This window comes from Chanodichthys erythropterus, chromosome 2 (genome assembly GCF_024489055.1).
Source record: "Chanodichthys erythropterus isolate Z2021 chromosome 2, ASM2448905v1, whole genome shotgun sequence".
NCBI classification, from domain to species: domain Eukaryota; kingdom Metazoa; phylum Chordata; class Actinopteri; order Cypriniformes; family Xenocyprididae; genus Chanodichthys; species Chanodichthys erythropterus.
In genome coordinates, this window is record NC_090222.1 from 15,792,501 (window position 1) to 15,799,864 (window position 7,364).

At 34.1% G+C, this 7,364-nt stretch overlaps 1 protein-coding gene across 3 annotated transcripts in view; it reads left to right on the top strand.

Annotated features, from left to right (window-relative positions):
* Nucleotides 1-1,720, top strand: part of fhod3b (formin homology 2 domain containing 3b) — a 214,824-nt gene extending 213,104 nt beyond the window's left edge. For all 3 annotated transcript variants that reach the window (XM_067402384.1, XM_067402374.1, XM_067402375.1), the window contains one exon: nucleotides 1-1,720. This exon is cut by the window's left edge and continues 484 nt beyond it. The gene's annotated coding sequence lies outside the window, so the exon portion shown is untranslated.
* Nucleotides 1,721-7,364: the final 5,644 nt, after the last annotated feature.

Consider the following 7,364-nt stretch of genomic DNA (forward strand, 5'->3'; position numbering starts at 1 on the left):
AAGCACAGTTTCTGCACAATGTTTGTAGACGCTCACACACACATACACACACACACACACAGCCTGTAGAATGCTGATTGTCCAGTTCTCCAGTACAGAGACAAATGTCCGTCTCTTACCGCTGTGGCCTTCAGAATGAACCAAAAAAACTGTTTGAGGATGAATGGATGCTCTCCTACCTTTTTTGCTGGTACTGGCTGTTTGGTTGAACTCAGATGGCATTGAATTCAGCAGTTGCACCTTCAGTGTTCATATTTAATGTAAATCAGCAGCGATTCTCCTCTGTTTGTTTGTGTTTTACCCGTTTTAAAATAGCAGAGCTTCTTATGTTACATGTCCAGTTACTTTCAGTTAGCTTGAAGTTGAGCAAGAATTAAGAAGAAGAAAAAACTTAACATTTTCTTCAATTTCTGCTGAACCCTGAAACCTGTTTTACTTGGATAAAGACTATCAAATTACTTTGCACACAAATTAGAAGAAACTAGAAAGCTGTCATTCTCTTTTTCACTTCCTCATACATCATCTCCATAATGATACATTCATTTCATAACTTGCAAGATGCAAAAGTAGACAATCGTCTAATTTTAATGAAAAGACTAGCTATATTTGTTTAAAAAAAAAAAAAAAAAAGCAATGGCATTTTTATCAAATGAGTGCCTTGAAGAATCTGATTATTGGCATTTCAGGAAGAAAGAGGAAACATTCAGATTTTCAGGCATAGTTCACCCTATAATGTACCATTCTGCCATTGTTTCCTCATCCTTGCATTGTTTTTATATGACTTTAAAATATACCCCATAAGTCTTATGGATTACTTTTTGGTGCTTTTTGTTGACAGCTACAGGTCAGTATGTATGGATGTATGAAAAAGACCTGCATGACGATTCTTCAAAACAGAGAATATTTTTACAGAACAACAAAAGACACATGGGTTTGGAGAGCGTGAATTACAGAACGTTAGCAAGATTAAAATCTACAAAACCTTTGAATTGTTTTTCGTCGCGTCATTGGGTTTTTGGAAATTTCACAGATTTACCACAGACACACATCCACTGTCTATGATAGTAGTACCATTTAGCACCTTATCATGTGTAGCATGCAATTTCGAAAGGAATTGGAAAATTGAGTACTATAGAGACGTTTTTTTCACCTTTGCCTCAGATTTTTATTCTGAGTATTATGTGGATAAGAGATTAGATACGTGTAAAGTAGAACCGTGATGTAGAGGCTAAACGTGAGACAGATGCTGTAAAATTGTGTAAATGTCACTTCAACATTTTTATTATTTGTTGTGTTCATGTTTTGTTTGTATTTTGTATAGAATAGTGTATTATAGGTCAAAAGCAGTGTTATTCTGTGAAAATTCTAATTTAAGAGAAAATAAGCCATGCATGGTTCAAATAATAACAATTGTCTGCAGGCAATGTCATTATATTGGGGTTAAGTGGATGGAGCCTGAGACGTCTCGATACCCTGTGAACGTAGCTTTTATGTTTTATGTGTTTACGCAGCACAGACTTGAAACATTGTCATGCACCCATCAGCCCTGCTCAAATGGCCTTTGATATTATTGCACTCGCATACAGAGTTTCACCCACTGCTACAAGTGCCATAAAAAGTTGGTTTTGAATAAAAGATCGAGAATGTGAAAATTTGACTTCTAAATTCCTAAAGGAAAAAGCATTTACTGTACTTTGCAATAAAAAGCTTTTACAGCAACATCCAGAACACAGAGTTGGACTATTTCTTTCTTGGTAACAAGTGTGATTGTTTGAGCGTAGTGTTTCTAAAACCACGGAAGCCCATCAGGAACAAATTCAGAGAGAAAGATTCCAAACGATTCTGTTGAACTAAAGTGTTGTGTGAAAAATTACTGCCTATACCAGTGGTCGGCAACAGGCAGGCCAACAGCCAAAACTGGCCCGCCAGCAATAATACCTGTCCTGCGCCCGCAGACAGATTATTTTTATAGCGGTTGGTTCTGAAATAGATCTGTCTGGATAGCGCAGTTCATGGTTGCATAGCAACAACAGACGCCACGGGAGCGCAAATGCTTTGGAAAGGAAAGAGGCGCGTTTTCAGACGCAACATGTTAATGGCCCCTAATATTATATTCTTTGTTGCGGATAAGACACACCGGCTTTGCATTCACAAAACAGTTGTCTTTCCATTCTTCTTTGTATGCCCTATTTTCGCTGTCAACTTTCCCTTTTAGACTCTTTGATTGTGCCATTTTCTCTCACCAGCTAACTTACATGTTAACATCAGTCAGCACACAAACAATAAAAAAAAAAAATGCAGTTTAGTGTGTGAGGATGCCAAGGAATAATTCTGTGTGTAAAAGTTATAGTAGGCTACGTCAAATAATTATTACAATAAGTTAGGCTCCATTGTGTAATAAGCAAATTAAAATGATAGTCATTTATTATTCACAATATGGAAAGAGGAAATAAAACAGTGTTTTAGCAAGGCAGTCTGTGTTGCAAGTTGGTGAATGAAGATACTTGCCAGGTTACGTGTCACTACTCTGCTTTATTAATTTATCCAGTGTAAAACCCAAACACAAATGTGGCTTTTTGTTTATGACTGTTCTACTACAGGATTTAACACAGTAAAAGCTCAATACAAAAGACACTGTAACAGTCTGTCACAGACAATTGTAGTTGCATTTTTCATCAATTAGCCTAATTTCTTAAATTATCCTTTGACTATGTTCTTGGCCGCCATCTAGTGGTGAATTTTTTTTTTGCCAAACTTGCCGACCCCTGGCCTATACAGTACTTTGAGATGAAAGTCACAGTGCAATATGTGAAGTCGCAAATTAAAAATCACAAAATCGCAAAATCACATTTGCAAGGTAGTAGCAATCACAATTTCGTGGTCTAGTCACATCAGATAAAGTCATGTCAGATGTAAAGTTGCAACGATGTACTAAAAACGGAAACGCTTTTTTGACAAGTTTTGTGTACAGAAGACAACGTTGTCAAAACGATCCCGTTCACTTGGATCAGCGAAAACAACTTAAAACATTGTATTATGCTGCCAGGCCAGTAGTTGGCGATGTCACATTGAAAAGAAACACTACAGGCCTATAGACTGAACGCGTAATGCACATATGCACAACATCACCGTTTTCATTAATTTGCGTTTTTGTAGTTTATATGAAGACAATAGCGGTATCGTTTTTAAAAACGTGCACTTTAAAACTAGTTTTCAAAAGTTTTTCAGGCCCTAGAAATGCAAAACACACAGGTTTTCCCTTTTTTAGTTGAAAACGGAGTAATGTAAACACCCCTTAGTCACAGTGCAAGATACAAAGTCACGTTGTGGGATAGTCGCAATTACGAGAAGAAAAATTATTCGCAATTGAATGTTAGTCACATTGTGAGATATAAAGGCAAAGCTGGGAGATGAAAAGCCACGTTGAGAATGTCACAATTACAATATTAAAGTTGCTTTTGTGAGAGATAAAAGTCACAATTACCTAAGGTCACAATTAATTGTACAGGTTTCCATACATTTCACTCATTCAGTCACACAAACTCTCCAAAAACAGAGTTGTTAGACATATCACCACCTTTATTTAGGGTCATGTACAGCAGATGGTTCTTTTGCAGTGTCACGGGGCTCCTCTAAAATGAGCTGTGACAACATCGAAACTGATGGAATCTCATTACAATCATAATTGTATGACAATTTTAGTGCAACAACAGACATGTAACATGCCTAATGCAGTAAAGATGTTGGTTGTACAAGACCATACAAAAACAACCTTGTGTGTTTGTTTGTTAGATATATCTATGGCAAAAGTGAGTTTGCATTTGTCCCCATAACTTTGTCAATAAGGACAGAAAGATGCCATGGAAAAGCAAAAAAGAAAGAAAACAAAAATCTCAACGGTAGGTCAAAAGAAAACAAAATGCAAATCAGCTCAGATCACAGAAAGGAAATAAAAGACAAAATCCAAATTCTAGGATTCATGGTAAAATCCAGTGCAAACTATGTCTTTTCTGCAAGTTGTATGCCAACTACAAACTAAAGAAAGTGATAAAAGCAAGAGAATATATATTGATTCCTAGCCTGTCTATGTCTACACAATAGCTACACAATGTCCCTGAACAATAGGGTCTGCACAGTACTAGAAGAAATTAATTGTAGAAATTTCAAGTTGGAAGGTTTTCCAAATACAAACAGCAAGTCCACACCAATGAACTTTCATATTGCTCAGATTTAGTATCTCTATAAAGCTGAAGATAGCTGTACTTTTACCTTTTTGCAGTTGGTAACATTTTATAACAACTTTTATTAATAAATCATTAACAAATATTATATAATGCTTAACGGGCCATTAGTTAATACAGTCAAACCAAAATGTTTTCAGACACCTTGAACATTTCATTCATTAATACAGTTTATTCACTAGAGTTGAAAAAAAAAAAAAAAATTATAAAATATGACAAGATCTCAGAGTTAAACTGTATCAGAAAAAAATAATCTTAATTATGTCAGAAAACACTTGAGCAAAACATGGTCAGGTGTCTGAATAATTTTTGGCTCCAAATTTTTATCAGTTTTACCGGTAGTATGTTTTACCACTGTATGAAGACTGTTTAGGTATAATGTCACAGTTTATTTTGCTGTCCTCACTTACATAAATGAACTATAGCATCCTGCACCCACTAGTAAAAATATACCAAAAATGTCTGAAAAAATTTAGTTTTGACTGTATGCATATAGCTAGGAATATGAGATGATGTGCTTGTTAATGTTTACTAATGAACTTATTAAACATTAAATAATGATCTGTTAATCATGTAATGTAAATTGATATGCTTACAAATGTCATTAAAATTTTAAATTATATGATCATGCACTGTAGACTAAAAATCTACAAATGATTTAACCAGATGTTATACAATGATTAAAAGCTTATTTGTTAATGTACTTTGAATGTTAACAAATGTCATTAAACCTTCAGTTCATATATTACCCTAATGCCTTTTTTTAAATTGCGTATTGTAGCTATGAGTGATCTGTATGTTCAGCAGAAAATTGAACAGTATAAGAATGACTGGTCCCACTTTATATTAGGTATCTTTAAGTACTATATATTGATGTAAAAAAAAAAAAAAAAAAAAAAACTATAATAATTGTTAGGTACAATGTACTTATTGTGTTCATGTTCTATCGCAAAACATTTTGCTGCTATTGAGATACGGATAATGGTAAGATTAGAGACCGGTTTGGTGGTATACCCATAGGTTTAAGGGTGGGTTAAGGGGTCAACGGTGTACAGGGGTCAATTTGATTACTGTAAGGGAACACTGTTCAAACTGTTTGTATTACATTGTTTTGATGAATGAAGAGTGAAGTGAACAATTAAGTATTTCCTTGATAAATGTATTTGTTTTCTCCTAGTGATATAGGCTTTTTTTTGCAAACAAATTACAATTATGTGTTGTCGTTTTGTCTTTAGCAAACATTTAGCTGAATTTAACTAACCACCCTTTACACAGTATGCCATAAAGGTACTAAATGATTAGTGGTAAACATTTTAGGGCTGCCCTCTAAACATTATTCGTTGAGAAGAGGTTTAGTTGACCAAAATTGTATTAGTCGGTTAGTCGCAGAAAAAAAAAAAACTCCACAATAAGTTGCGAAGTCACTCAGTCCGTGAGGGACAGATCGTTAAAGGGACAGATCGTTACCTTATAGTAATTACAGTGTCCATTAGGGCTGGGCGATATATCGCATGCGATTGTCACGCGCATTTCGTCAGTAAAGCTGGTTCCCTGATTACCACTTAATCGCCATCACCTGCTTTCAAATGGAGTGCCATTTAATAGACAGAACCGTAGATCACTGAAAAGCCACGCAATATCGTGTTCATTATCGCAGATGAATCGCCTTCGATAATGAACGCGATATTGCGTAGCTTGTCAGTGAACTACGGTTCTGTCTATTAAATGCTGCTTCATTTGAAAGCAGGTGATGGCGATTTAGCGGTAATCAGGGAACCGGCTTTACTGACAAAATGCGTGTGACAATCACATGCGATATATCGGCCAGCCCTAGTAAGTAGTAGCAACTTTACATGGCCGCTCTAACGTTAACCTAGATAAATCTGTGCTAATATTAGGGGCATATTGTGCGGAGTGTGAAAACTAAAGTATAACTTAAAATTCATTTTTATTTTCATTTTTGGTCATAGAGATAAAAGTAATACATCATTCGTAACTCTTTTATTTATATCTTTTATTACTTTTATTTGTGAATGCTCACAGTAACAACAAAACATTGTGCTTTTGTAAAATAAAGAAAACAATGAGGATGCACCTTCTGCAGTCTTGGTCTCTGTGAACTGGAGCGCATTAAAAAAATGATGCCTCACAGACGAGAAATACATCTATAGAAAGCTTGAAATGTTTACTTTTAAACGAACCAATTTGAAAACAAATACACTCTGATTAAGTAATCCATATGAAGCTTTATGCATGCGCTTGAATGCGAAATATATAACACCTGTATATTAAAGGCTCACCCCACCCCCAGTATATATTTAAGTAATTAAATTAATATAAATGTGCGATTAGTCGACTAATTGCTTAAATGATCGACTACTATTTGACTAGAAAAATCTTTAGTTGGAGGCAGCCCTAAAACATTTATAAACATTTGAATAGTTTACTGGAAAAAAACATGAACAAATAGTTAATAAATGATTTGTAAGTATGTATAAATAGAAGTCTGCATACACACCACAACAAAGATTAGATGTGTGACCTTTACAGACTGCTTATGATTTAATGAATAATGTGTTAACATAAATAGTGTGTGAAGTGCTTAAGATTAAACTAACTTTTTTCTACATCATTTGTAAATGTAAAAAAAAAAAAAAAAAAAAAAAAAAAAAGAGTTCATTAGGTCATATATGAACTGAAGCTTAATGACATTTTTTAGCGTTCAAATGTACAAATGTACTTATTAACATAAGCACTGTATAACATCTGTTAAAATCATATGTACATTTTTAAAAGTGCATGATTATATGAAATGAAAGTTTAATGACATTTGTAAGCATTTTAATTTACATTAAATAATATGTTAATCATTATGTAATGTTTAATGAGTTTGTTAGTAAACGTTAACAGGCACATTCTCAGCTATTCGAAATAATGCTTAACGGATCATTAGTTAATGTATTATCATGTTTGTTAATGATTTATTAATGAAGCTTTTAATCAATGTAACCCATCTGTCAAAATTATTTGTAGATTTTTAAAAAGTGCATGATCATATGAATTGAAAGTTTAATGACATTTGTCAGCATATCAATTTGCATTAAATAAATGGTCGGTTAATTA